Consider the following 14338-nt stretch of genomic DNA (forward strand, 5'->3'; position numbering starts at 1 on the left):
TCATGAGAGACAGAGAGAGAGGCAGAGACACAGGCAGAGAGAGAGAAGCAGGCTTTTCAAGGGGAACCTGATGTGGGACTCGATCCCAGGACTCCAGGGTCACGCCCTGAGCCAGAGGCAGATGCTTAAACACTGAGCCACCCAGGAGTCCCTCTATTTCATTTAATTTTTATAGCAACCCTATAAGTAAGTAAATTGTTATCTTCATTTTATAGATGAGGATACAGAGAGGTTAAGAGACTTGCCTGAAGTCACACAGCTGGTAAATGACAATGTCAGGATTCAAACCCCTGCAGTCTAACTACAGAGCCCAATCTCTTAAGTGCTAAACACAGTGCCCCTGGGACGGGGACTAGTAAAGACATGAAACCCCCCAAAATGCTGAAAGATAAACAGTCTTCTAGATTTCAAGTTGCTTCTGGAAGATTGGTTCTTAAGGAAATAGGGAACCAGGGAATACATCTCTTTCTATGGCAAAGGCAATGGTGATGCAAGAGTGGGGGAGGAGGGTGCTTGAATAGGCGTCTACTGGTGGGGGCTGCTCTGTGCACCAGCCTTGCTCGGTCCCAGGGGTTCAAACATCTCTTCCTAGGACCGTCGCACCTGTTCCTCTGGAGTTGCAGCAACTCCTACCCTGGTCCTAATTACGGGTTAGGATCAGAGTTAGGATCCGTGGGCTGACTCACTGTCTTCCCCCTCTAATGGTCCTTCCCCGCCTGCCCCCCACCCCACCCCAGGGCTCTGGGGCTGCTGATCTTCGTCTTCCTCCAAACAAATAAATATTCAAGCACAAAACCAGCCTCTCGGACTTCTCTGTAACCCTGCTTCCCCAAATATGGCAGGTACTCTCCCCAACACCTTTACACACGTTGCTCTTGCTTCTTGAGCTGCTCCCCTCAGCCTTCCCTCCTAGCCCCACTCATTGTTCCACAAATTCCTAACCATCCTTCATATCTGAGGGAAACGTTACTTCCTCAGGGAAGCCTTCCCTGACTACCCCCACCCCAGGCTCTGTTAAGTCCTCTTGTCACACTACTACAGCCACCTGTCTGCCTTTTGTAGCATTTATCCTAAGTTTAATTAATTATGAGTATAATGATTTGATTAAGATCTTTCTCAATAAATCTTTTATTACTATTGTATCCCTGAATGCTTATAACAATGGCTGGCTCTGAATTTGCTGAATAAATAGATGAATGGATAATAATGTCCAAAGCTCCACTAGCTGCACTGGGGGGGGGGGGGTGCGGCGGCAGGGAAGCTTGTGCCTTGTGAAGTGGGAACGTCGTCGTCGCTCTCCCAGCTTCCTCAGTATCTGGTAGGTTGACTATGGTCCTTCTAAGTGTTCAAGAGGAAACAAATAAAACAAAATCCATCACGTAGCAGGTCAGTTGTGGGAAGGAAGGGAAAGGTAAAATTACTAAGCATCGATTGCATTTCTAATTTAGGCCTTGTAACCCGGGCGATATAGGGAAATGATCTGCGTTTGGCAAATGAGGAAACAGAAGAGAGAACACAGCATGAATTAGGGCATGTCAGTCCTTACTCTGGAGCCCAGTGTCCCATCCTGTAGCATGAAGGGGGGATAGGTGGCTGAGGCAGCCCTAAAGATCCCTTCCAACTCGGTCCTCCTCCGACTGAGGTTTAGTCCCCTGATGTGGATCTGTGTACGTGCGTGAGGGTGTAAGGACACAGAATCATCTGGGACAGGAACACTGTCTGGCATGAGTGCCGGGGCTGCAAGCTCCCAGAGGAGCACCCAGCCTTGGATAATGATGTCCCAAGGTTCGGGTGGGAGTGTCCATGTCCTGTGCAGCCTGGGAAGGCTGGAGTGTCTTGTCCAGCTTTTATACCACGCCATGGGAAGGATGCTAAAGGGATGAGAGGCAAATGCATTTAAGATTTGGCTGAATCAGGCTTGTATTCCCAGGCCTGATAGTTGGAATATTTAGCCAACCCAAGATCATCAGATGCTTTTCCTAGCTTTTTCCTGCTGAGCTGTGATAAATGATAATGCAATCAGCAGAGGCAAGATGGGAAGAGACTCAGTTGTCCCACCTTTTTTTTTTTTTTTTTTTTTTTTGCTGGTTCTCTGGATTTCATCAGTGTTTACCTCTGTGAGCCACTGATTTGCTGCCCCTAGAACTCCAAGGAAGAAATGGAATTTTATTCTGGAGGCTGGACTATTAAACCCTTGATATTTGCTGGAATTGCTTTAATCTGGCCCAGAACATTCAGCCAGAAATGTAATGAGCTAGATCTTACAGACCTTACATCCCAGGGAATGGGTCAGAGGGCCTTTTCTCCTTTCTGGGGGTGTTTTTTCCTCTGGGCATTAGCATTTTCCAGGAGGAGCTATCTAGTGAGTTTAGTTCCTTGACTTCAGTCGTGCAAACAGACCGTTACACTGGAAAAACAGAGGCTATTTTACAAGTTGGGAAAATACTGGAAGGACACTTTAGAGAAAGGGGTACAGGGAGAAAGTGTGAGAAGATACCCAGGAGTTGTTGTTGGCCTGTGAGGGAACGAGGAAAACCTTTTTAGGAAGTAATAGTAAGTAACTAATCCCCCATAGCGCAGTATGCCAGGCACTGCTCCAAGCACACTGTGTGGATGAGCCCGCCGACCCTCACAGTTACACTATAAGTTTGATACTGTATGTGTCCATTTTAAACATGAGGAAACTGAGGCAAAAAGAGGTAGGAGCCAGCGCTCTTCACCAGATAGCTAGATTTACCCTCTGATAATGGCAGTGGTGAGTACGACCATGATGGTACTGACAGTGGTGGCCACAATTTACTGTTGACCATGAGCCCTGCTCTGGGCTAAGTCCTATCTCAGGGAATCCTAGCACACACCCCAGGAGGATGAACCTATTTTTTGTTAAAGATTTTATTTATTTATTCATGAGAGACAGAGAGAGAGAGAGAGAGAGAGAGACAGAGAGAGAGAGAGAGGCAGAGACACAGGCAGAGGGAGAAGCAGGCTCCATGGAGGGAGCCCGATGCGGGACTCCATCCCGTGTCTCCAGGATCACGCCTTGGGCCGAAGGCGGAGCTAGACCTCTGAGCCACCTGGGCTGCCCCAGATGAACCTATTTTTATTCCAGATTGTACAGGTGAGGGGACAGGTGAGAGGAGATTAATTGGGCTGCCACAGGTGATAGAACAGACCCAGCCCTAAGGGCCAGTACTATCCTGCTCTTGGTCACCGCACAGCACCTTCTGTGTGACCCCCTGCCAAGCGAGGACTAATCCTTTTGTTTTCTCACCAAAGAGCACTGAGAAGTGGGCTTCTTCTTTTCCTCTCTCGAGTTTTCCTTGGCAGCTGTGTCCTAGGCACACAGAGCAAAGAACACAGAAGAATAAAGGTGGGCGCTGGCGGAGAGGACTTAGAATTATCGGGGTAGGAAGACCAGCTCTTTACTTTGTTTATAAACTCAAAAGGAGCTGGGATTGTGCTGCATTTATTTGGACGTGATGTGCTTTATCATGTACGATGTGTGTGTTCACACACCACGTCTTGGTGTGTCCTCACGGCGAGGCTGTGGGGCATTTATTTATTGATCTTAGTTTGCTGCCGAGAGGCAGGTCCAGGAGGCTTTATCAGGGTCTCACAGTCAGGAAATGGCAATGTCCCTGCACCCATATTTCCTGGCTCCAGGTCTGTGGGTCTTGTCAGGCCCTGGCTCCAGGATGCTTGAACCAAGTCCCGGGGGGCGGGGGGGGGCCTTAAAAAGTGAGGGAAGTCAGATTCCACTTCCATGAAACACCCAGAGCAGGCAAGTATAGAAACAGAAAGTAGGTTCATGGTGGCCCAGAGTTGGGGAAGAATGGGCGGGGACAGGAGTAACTGCTAGGGGATGTGGGTTTTTTTTATTTTCTTTTGTTTTTTCCTTACAGGGGGTGAAAATGTTCTAAAATTGGTCATGGCGATGGTTACACAACTCTGAATGTACTAAAAACCACTGAGTTGTACACCTTCATTGGATGAATTGCATGAGCGTGATGCTATCAGTAGAGCTGCTGTTATCTAAACAAACACGAGGAAGGCATTTGGGGGTGTGGAGCAGGAGGGCAGGTAGGTGAGCAGTGCCAGGCTGAGAGTGGGATTGGCCTGCAGCCTTTCGGGTCCATGAAGCCTCCAGAAGCAGACACTGTGGACTTCTCGTCGAACAATTGCTGTTTCTCTGCCAGTCTTCATCACCTTTCTGCTCAGGCCCGGGAGGTGATGCTGGAGGGGATCGCTGCCCTCATCACCCAGGCCTAGTGCCCTGGGACCACCCCATGGGGCCTGTGCCCTTGCCTGGGGCCCTGGAGAGCCCGATAGCCTGTCCCTGGCCTCAGGCCTTGCCATCTGGCCCAGCCTTTCCCTTCTGACCCAGGGCACTTTGCACATCCAACCCAGACTGAAAAACAAAGTCCTATCCAAAAACTGCATTTGCCAAGTAGGAGTGGATGTAGCCAGTAACAACACATTCTGGTGTCTGATGGCCAGAATTCTGCACGCCGTCCTCTGGGGGCCCTGCCTAATGCCTTTTGTACCCCAGCCCAGGCTTTGACATTGCTCGGCCTGGACAGATTCCAAGGGAAATAGACAAACTCTATTTTCTGGATTCCCATCAGGAAATCACCCCGTTCCCTGGGGAGCGCTCTACCCAGGAGGTTCTGCTGGGACCCTTAGGTGCATCTTCCTCTGAGGATGGGGGGGAGGTGGGGGTGTCCGGCCAACGCTGAGAGCTGGAGGCCGCGGAGAAGGGGCTGGGTGGTCCTTTGCAGACTCCTCTGACTTTGTCTCTGGGGAAAATAGGCTCTTTCATTCGTTGTAACTGAAACCCATAGCTGGCAGCTTCCTCTCCTGGGCAGCCGGAGCACAGGCGCTGGGACTTAATTAGAGATGCAGGTAGGAGGGAAGGCTGAGAGGGGAGGGAGCTATGCGAAGTGGTCGGAGGGGCCAACTGCCAAGTGGTCCAGTGTCTGGGGAGCCAGGAGCGGAGGGCAGAGGGAAAGAGCGAGTCCCCTCCGCGGATGCTGGGCTCGCATCCCAGGGTAGCTGCAGCCTGCACAGCTCACATCGGACCGCAGGCCTCGCAGTAGAGGCTCGGCTCCTCAGGACGGGGCAGAACGGCTCATTTGAATTGCTAGCTAACTCAGGCAGAAACTATTTCTCCGTGTTCAAGCTTTGCTGGAAAAGAGTTTAGGGGTTCTCCTCGTCTCCTGCTTGTCGGCCTTGCGTGGCTTTCCAGCAGCGTGTCTCCGTGTCCGGCCCTACACATCCCTTCGCAGGCGTGTCCACCGCATGTAGATCAGATCCACAAGGGAAGCTGATGTTTGCAATAAGGGGACCCATGGACCAGTTCCCACTGGTTTGGGCCTTGCTACAAAGAAGGGGGGGGTGCGACCTGCTGTGAGTAAGAAGTGGAAAGTTAGTGGTCACGAGTGACTTGAGAGCGATGCGAGAACTTGGCTTGGACACTCCTCCGGAGGAGAGCACGGAAAGGGCACCAAAGGACTCCTCTCCGCCACGGCGAGTCAGGCTGCGTGACAGCCCCTGCGTGACAAGGGGGATGACGGGGCACCTCTACAGGAAGGGGGAGACTTGGTTGTGTTGCAGCAGCATCCATGCAATTATCACCAGCTCAGCTGACGATGCTTCACATCTTTCTCTCCCTTACAAGGAGTGTGTCATCCACAGCTTTTGTATTTGAAGGGGCGTTATTCTCAACCCCAAAAAGTTGGGACCCAGCAGCATCAAAGAGCAAATGGAAGGAAGACCCTAATCATCTCAAGTCAGCTGTTTGTATGGAAAACTATGTGGTGAGGGCCAGGGTCCCCTAGGGAGGGTGAGAGGTGGCTGCCACACGCTCCCGTCATTGAGCAGCAGCAAGGGGGTGTCTCTGTGAAGGGGGGCGGCCAGACATTCCTGGGCCAGGCTGCAGACCGGGGCTCCGGCGGACGGGCCAGGGCACCGCGATGCACGTTGTACACATGCCCTGCCCTCAGGCTCCCATTATTTTATTTCTTCGGTGGCCACTTATTATGGGTTGAATTACATCCCCCCAAAGATAGGTTGAAGTCCTAACTCTCACGACCTCAGAATGCAACCTGCTTGGGATGTAGGGTCATTGCAAGATGGAATTCATTCACATGAGGTCATATTGGAATAGGATGGGCCCTTGGGGCACTTGGGTGGCTCAGCGGTGAGCATCTGTCTGCCTTTGGTCCTAGGATCGAGTTCCGCATCGGGCTCCTTCGTGGGGAGCCTGCGTCTCCCTCTGCCTGTGTCTCTGCCTCTCTGTGTCTCTCAAGAATAAATAAATAAAATCTTAAAAAAAAAAAAAAAAAGAATGGGCCCTTGATCCAGTATGACTTGTGCCCTTATAAGAAGAGGAGAGACACACGGGGAGCAGACTGCCATGTGACGTTGGAGGCAGACGTCGGAGTGGTGCGGCTGCCAGCCAAGGAATGTCAGGGCTGCTGGCCACCGCCAGAAGCCGGGAGCAGGCAAGGGAGGATTCCACCCAGAGTCCCAGAGGGAGCACCGCCTGCCGACGCCTTGCTTTGGGATTTCTGGCCTCCAGAGCTGTTAAGACAATAAACGTTGCTGGAAGCCACCCAGGTAGTATACCTTGTTACAGTGGCCCCGAACACTAATACGCAGGCTCCCACCACGCCCCCACCCTTGCAGCCTGACCTGTATTTTTTCTTTAAAAATTCTAATACCTGCACTGAGGTCAGCATCCGGGCCCCCAGGCCTGCGGGCCATTCTTTCTCAAGATGGTTTTGTGGTGCTCTGCGCTCTGCGCCGGTCCCCGCTGTGCTGGTTTCGTGGGTGCCTGGAGCAGGGAAATGTTAATTTGCTCAACTTCAAGCTCCAAGGTGGGACTGTTGTCCTCAGAACTAGGACAATTCAGGTCCCCCAGGGTTTAACTTACCTTCTTTCATCAGCTAGACGATGCCTTAACATTGCTGGTTTTTTTTTAAGATTTTATTTATTTATTCATAAGAGACCCAGAGAGAGAGGCAGAGACACAAGGCAGAGGGAGAAGCAGGCTGTTAACCTTACTTTTTTAAAAGACATTTTAGGTGAAATTCTTTGTCCCCCCCCACCCAGTTCTCTCCATCAGGCCACATGAGTCCCTCAGGTGTGGCTCCCTCCCACGTAGCCTAGAAGCTGCTGATGGGACCAGAGTCCACTTTTTCCTCATCTCAGAGAGAGCAGCTGATGTTTGATTTGAAGGTGTACTCGACATCTAACCCTAGGAGACGCTCCCTAAATCAACTATGCATTCACCGCCTGGGACAGAATCACTGAAGAGAGGATTCTGGGTAGCAGGTAGGGCTGCCTGGGGCGAACTCTGCCTCCCAGGCCGGTTGGCTGGTTGGCCATCCTCAGCAGAGCTCCATGCTCTCTGGAAGCCTTCCTTGTAGCAGCTGCTGCTTTTATGAGGAGAAGCTCTGGACTCAGGAGCCGGATCAGAGCGGGCGGTGTGGCCTGGGCAGGCCCCGGCTGGCCCCGGCTGTGTGACAGGCTGAGGCCAGGCCCGGAAAACAAGAGTTGAGGGGCCTCCGAGCATACCCACCTTCTGTTTTAAAATGGGACAAGCTGAGTGGGGAGCTTGGGAACTTAGGTTCTCCACTGCCACTAAACTCCTGACTTCGTGGAGTAAGAAAATAGCAGTGAAGTGCGTGGACTTTGGGGCTTGACCACCAGCTCTGAGCATGACCAGCCCTGTGCTTCTGGGCAAATTGCACAGTGGCAGTGGGGCAAGTTACACCAAACCTGGGACCGCTAGTGTGAAGAATAAATGTGAGCATATTTAGAAGGCACGTTGCACAGTGTCTGGCACCCAGCAGAATGAATTTGGGTTGGTGAGAAAGGGACAGAAGGAATAATTGCTCATTCCTTTCCTTTGGCCCCACAGGCCACTTTCTCGGTTGTTGGATGGTCATCTCAGACTTGCATCTTGCAGAAATGCACGGCCACCCGAGCGCTAGCCCGGAGGGGCCCTGGCTGTGAGCATGTCTTTGGTGGGGGCTCTTCTGTAGGATCTCTTCCTTCATTCCACACTTCCTGGTTCTGATCCTGGGCACTCGCATGTCCTTGGGCAAATCACCAAATCTCTTCCAGTCTCAGTGTCTAGAAGAGGGAAATAAAACGGTGCCCACGAATGGCTCATCAGTGCCTGGTGTTCAGTTTGGTATCATGCACTCCAAACTCACGTCTATCTTGCCTGCCAGTGACTATTTTTAAACCTACAAGGAGGGGGTGGTTGAGCACCAAAGGCCTGGGAGTCATTCCAAATTCCAGGTCAAGCCACAGAGCTGGATGAGGCTCTTGACCAGGCTTATCCAGAAGTAGCACGGGACCCAAAGACATACCTAACAGGTGAAGTGGCTAAAGGAGTAGTTCTCAATCGGGGTTCCATGGCCCCCACCCTGGTATGCCCAGTACCTTTCACAGGTGAGGAAACCAATTAGGGTCCAGGGGAGAAAGTAATTTGGTTATAAGTGGGTGATAGAATTAGGATTTGAACTCTGACCATGTAGCTCTAGAAACGCCAGCAGTGATTGTACACCCTGCTGCCTCCCACCACCTAAAAGATCGTGGCCACTCCATAAATATTTGCTCAATGAAGGAGGGAACGCAAGGATGCCCCTTTCCAGTTCTGGCCTTCAGGGCTTTCCCTGCCTCTACCTGCACTTGCTAGTGATCCAGCTCAGCACGTTGACGCCCCGTATTATTCCTCCTGTCTAACCAGACGTGGCCAGGGCCTGGGAGTTCATTGAGCTCAGACCTGGAGGAGATGCCTTTCAGCTAATAACTCTTTGGAGGAAATGAGGCAAACTGTGTGAACGCCAGAAGACTGATGATTCCACAAACACCGGCCAGCCTCTTGGGGAGCCGCTGCGCCTTCTCTGGGGATGCTGAGGCTGGAAGCTGGATGCACTTTTGAAAATTCAGCTGCAACACAAACCTGCTAATTAGGGTTGTGTTTATTTTGTGCTACATAAAGGAGATTTGATGAACTGAGCTGGACAGGAGCAGTTTGAGGAAATAGCTCTTTCTCTCTGGCTGAGACTTCCTTTAACTCTCTTTGGGCCTGAGGGCCCTGAGGTCCTTTCTTTCCTGGACCTGAGAAGGCAGAGGGTTTCTGGCGGGGCACCTGGAGCTGGGCCCTCCTGCCGCTCAGGCAGCCCTTGGCTTTAGGGACCACTGGGGTGACGGATGCCTCTAACCTCTCTATGTGCCACGCGCCTGTAAATGAACACACATGGCAATTTTACCGGACGATGGCCCAGAAGCCAACGCCATGCATGCTGTTTTCAGGCAAGCATGGCCATCTATAGATGTTAAGTTAAAATGTTGCTATAAGTTAAAAATGTTGCTGAAACCTAGAAAAGCATTAAAGGACTTGCTGGGGCAGAAAGGAACAAGCCACGGGACGCCTGTGGCATGGCAAAATGCTCCCCGTGGCCCGTGGGCTCCCCGACTGCCTCCCCCACACAGCCAGCCCTTTCCCCATCCTCCTACCGGAGGGTAACCGGAGCTCCACCCACACTGCATGCATTCTGTTCTCATGCCGGCTCCCTTCTGGCCCAGGGTCCTTGCAAACACTGTTCCTTCCACCTCCTTGCTTCCTCCTTTCTCCTCCTTTGGGGCTCCCCTCCCCTCTTTCACTCTGTCTTTGGTGATCCTGAGTGCAGGCCTCTTGCAAAGAACAGGAGTTCCCCGTGAAACATGGTCTGGATTTCCAGGAGGAAGAGCAGGATGGCCCAGTGGTGTGTGTCTAGGTATCTCTGGGTACCAGACATTCTGCTGCTTTCTGTCACGATCTGGCATTCACAGGAGGCAGGGCTGTGGGCCTCGGGAGAGCAGAGGCCACTGCCAGCTGCCACTGCCATTTCATTACTCATCTGCTAATTGTGGCAAATGGGGATTTTACAGCTCCCCCGGCCCTCATTGGGAGCCGTGGCAGTGCTTTGATGGAGGGGGGGGGGAAGGAAGGCCGGCCTGGGAATCCCTTCAAGATGCCCATGTGTCTGCCTGGCTGGTTCATTTGGGTCCTGCAGGCCTGAGTCTGGGTCCTGTAACCATTTGGTGATGAGGCAGGGAGGGTGGGGACCCACAGATTCCAGGTCAAATCGTGCTTCTCCCACGTCTTAGTGAAATCGGCAGCTTGGATCATTCACATCGGGCGGTCAGTGGTTCCTACTGGGCTCAGAAGAATGGTTGGGTCACGTGTGGCTGCTGAGCTAACCATCCAGAGGAGAGTGTAGGACCGAGGGCAGAGAAGGGACTTCCCTTCTGGAGACCATGGGCCCAGAGGCCAGTCCCCAGGTGCTGGGTGGCCACGGGGAGCCACAGCAGCAGGCAGTGGGGCTCGGAGGAGCACAGGCTCAGGAGCCTGACAAGCAGGAGCAGGTAGCTTCGAGTGACAGGTCACTTCATCTCCAAATCTCAGTTTCGTCATTTGTAACATGAGAGTAATCCTTGCCTCCCTGGGTTGTGGGGAAGATGAAATTCCATAATGTGCCTAGGTGCTTAGCAATAAAGGATGGCTTCCAAGAGCCCGTTGTGTGTGGGGGGGAGAAGGTTCTCCCGCCCTGCTCAGCTCACAGTTCCATTCTTGGCTTGTGTTGCATGTTAGTGAGGCTGTTTGAGGAGCCCCCATCCTATCTGCAGCTCCGCACTACTAACCATTTGTCAGAGCTGCCATTAGGGAGCACTTTTTGAAGGCCAGAGCTTACAGAACATACCTCTGATCATTGCCAACACCCTGCAGGTAGGTCCTCTGAGATCCATTTTCCAGATGAGGATCCAGGAATCAGGGAGGGTAAGTAACCTGTCCAAGGTCACTCAGGAAGGTGCAAACCTGGGACTGTCCCTCTGCCCGGCTTGGAACCAGAGGTCAGCTGGATCCTTCCTTACTCTTGGGCCACTATCATCTGGTTCTTTTTCTGAAGAGCTCTAGCCAACGTTATCTGTCCACCCCCTGCTCTGATAGGTGGAATGCAGCAGGAGTTAAACCAGGGCTTTGGAGTTCAGACAGCTGGGGGCTTGGATCCAGCCCAGCTCTTCCTAGCTACATGGCTCAGACAGTCATTTGCCCTCTTTGGATCACACTTCCCTATTTGTAAAATGAAGATAAGGTCTGCCTCACAGAGAGGTCACAAGGGAGCAGAAGAATTCAAAGATGTGCTAGGGCCCGGAGAGATGCCAGCTTTTCCTCAGGGGCAGCTGTGCAGCTTGGAGTTCTCCACAGAGCCGCCTCTGCAGGCCATGAGGAGGGCTGGGGGCAGACTGGACATGAAGCCAGAGAGGGCCCCTCACAAAGGCCTGCCCTTCATCAACCATCTCCATTCCGAGGACACAGCATCTTACCCTTTTTAATAGAGAGAGGGGTGGTCCAGAGAGCACCTGTTTCTATGGTTACAGGAGCGAGGCCTCTGGAGGCTTCTGATTTGGTGATGAGTGGCCAAGGGGAGGGTGCCTGACACCCTTACGAGGCTCACAGAGTGGGCCAGTTGGCCAAGGGACATGGAGATGCCTCCTCCTTCCCTTTATCACCAGTTGGGGGCACCCGAGCCCCCAACCCCCACAGGAGCCCCCCCCAGCCCTTCTCGTGCTCCCTGTGGTATGCACCCAGACAGCCACCCAACCCTCCGCTGGCACCATATGGCCTGCGTTTGCAGGTATCAAAAGGGCCTTTCTTCACCGCAGCGCAATCTTTCCACGTTGGAGAAAAATCATGAACTTCTGAAGCAGGGATTGCTGTGTCATCCTGCAGGAGAGGAGAAAATGTGCTACTACCCTTGTGGTTTCATGTCTGTGCTAAAGACCTTCCCCCGCGGTCCCCCCACATCAACAGGATCAAGACCACGTGCCGGCGCTGGCACTCAATATTCCCCACGTACCCCGACCTACCTCTGAGGTTGTGCTGCCAGTTATTATTATTATGGGGAATAATGGTGACTGTTGATTGACATAATCGTCCACGTTTGAGGACTCACGGGGCTAGAGGCAACCTCCGAAGTGCTTTACTTGTGTTACCTCACTGAATGCTAAGGTCAACCACAGGAAGTAGAGGTTAGGTCCCCATTCTCCAGTGAGGAGACTGAGGCCAAGGGAGGCCAAGTCCAGAGGCTGTTGGACTCCAGAGCTCAAGCCTGGGTCACTCTGCGTGACCATCACCCCTACATCCACGGCCCCAATCTTTTCTTCCTTCTCTTGACTCCCGTGGTCTCCCGTGTGCCTTCCGCCAGCTTCCCTCAAGCCAGCTCATGCTGTTCCTCTACCAGGAAGTCCTTGGGAAGCAGCATGGTGTAACGGGCAGGGCACAGGCTCTAGAGTCAGGCACACCACGGACTGGGATTCTGGCCATACCGCTTCCCAGCTCCCAACTATTTCAGCTCCCTGGACCTGAGTTTCTCCACCTGGAAAATGGGAGCATGGCATGACCTCCTTGATTCCATGAGTCAACTTTCGCAAAGCATCTGGATGGTGACACTGACCCCCCCTGTCCAAGTTCTGCCTAGCGCTGGATGCCTGGTTCTGGCATCCACTACCCTGAGAACTTCACCGTAATGCTGTCTGTTGACATTTCCTCTTCCACCCCACTCTGTGCCAACACCCTGTCCCTTGCTCATCCTCTCCCTCGAAGGCAGAGGACAACATTGACCTAATTCTATTCTCAAGCTCAGGATTTGTGGAGTGATTGCTCTTCGGGGTTCTTTGCCACCTATGCCTTCTCTCCCTCAGCACTCTCACTCTGCACCCCCGGTGTCTTCACCCTGCACTCCCCCATCGCACACCTGTGCCCCACCATGGCCAACTGCCTGTGCTTCCTCAGACATCAGTGTTCTCTCCTACCTCCTACTCCTTCTGTCTGTATTAACCTCCTCTCTCCTTTTCCTGGGTAACTTTTGCTCCTCCTTTGAGATTTGGCTCAGACTTTCTCTCCTCCTCCAGGAAGTCTTCCCTGCTATTCCAGGCTGGTTAGAGACCCCTCTTCCATATTCCCCTAGCCCCTCTGCTGACCTCTCCTAGCATTTGTCACAACGCATTTCCTGTATTTGTCCAGTGGTCTATCTTGACTGCTAGGCTATATCCCCTGGGGGCAGGGACTAGGTCACAGAACTATGCATTTGATGCAGTGTTCACCATAAAGCCAGTGGTTGTTGAGTGGATAGATGGATGAATGGTCGGATAAGTGCCGGGCTCAAAAATTCTCAACACTTGCTCTTTGAAGTATGTGCTGACTGAGTTATACAGCGTCTGTGCCTATGATGTGACTCGGCCACTTTTGCCTTTGCATCCTGGAGACTGTGCCAGGCTGTTAGGGGACAGGACCCAGAACTGTGGAACTGTGTCTAAATCTGCATGTGCATTTCGTGCTTCCAATTCAAACCTTGTTCATTAGCACGGCAATTAACAGCAGTGCCTAATGACAGATGGTCCGGCTGCGTGCCTGAACCCCTGGCTGCACGGTGGGCTTGGAGTGGGGCAGACACGTCTGGCAAGGTTGATGTTTTCATTGATCTAGCAAGTCTGAGCTCCCAGGGCTGCCGGCTCTGGAGACAGGGAGCTGACGTCAGCCTCGGCATTGGTGGGGGCTGGGCCTAAAAGGGCCAGGCCTTGGAACTAGCACTTGGAAAGGTTAGGGAGGGTGTCCTGCTTCCATTCTAATCCTAGGACTTATTTTTTTAAGATCTGAATTTCATATTTGGAAGCCCTCGCACAGCACCCCTAAATTTTCTTAAGCCACGTAGCTCTAGGAAATTCTCCAGATGTTGGTGTCCCTTTCCTATTCCTTAGAAGCTTCTGGGCTTTCTACAATTATTATGTAGAATTGTAATGACCAGGCCCCTTGGCTTAAGCTAACAGACACTTAGAATTTAGTGTTTCAGAATCGTGTAAGGTCTGTGTTTGTGTAAACACAATTATATTTAAGCGGCTATGGGGAGAGAATTTTTTTCTTCCTGTTAATCCCTGCTTTGAATTGGCTCAGGGGTTATTACCTTGTAAATGATATTCATTTCTCCATGAAAGAAATATCAAATTGGCATTCAAATGGCTGTCTTGGTCATAAATTCAAGCCCGAGTGCAATGTCCTAAACCAGAGTAGATTTCACAGAACTGGAATCCATCTCAGTGTTATCCTGCTATCCCAAGATATAGAGCTAGAAAAATCTTCTTGTCCAAACCCCACACACGGGGAAACTAGGACCCAGACAGGTCCATTCATTTGTCCAGGAGCACCCAGCAAGCTAGTGGCCAGCTGGAACCTCTTCCCTACACCATGTTCCAGATCATCAGAAATGCTGTCAAGCTTTGC

General features: G+C 52.0%; 1 protein-coding gene and 1 long non-coding RNA gene across 2 annotated transcripts in view; one reads left to right on the top strand and one right to left on the bottom strand.

The window, feature by feature from the left end:
• NAV2 (neuron navigator 2) overlaps positions 1–14338 on the top strand; it is a 722151-nt gene that overhangs the window by 147203 nt on the left and 560610 nt on the right. The window lies entirely within an intron of this gene.
• On the bottom strand, positions 6970–9851 carry LOC125753288 (uncharacterized). Its single transcript, XR_007404736.1, has 2 exons — positions 9535–9851; positions 6970–8139 (listed from the first exon to the last, which is right to left on the bottom strand). It is a non-coding gene; the product is annotated as an uncharacterized LOC125753288 (long non-coding RNA).

This window comes from Canis lupus, chromosome 21 (assembly GCF_003254725.2).
Source record: "Canis lupus dingo isolate Sandy chromosome 21, ASM325472v2, whole genome shotgun sequence".
NCBI classification, from domain to species: domain Eukaryota; kingdom Metazoa; phylum Chordata; class Mammalia; order Carnivora; family Canidae; genus Canis; species Canis lupus.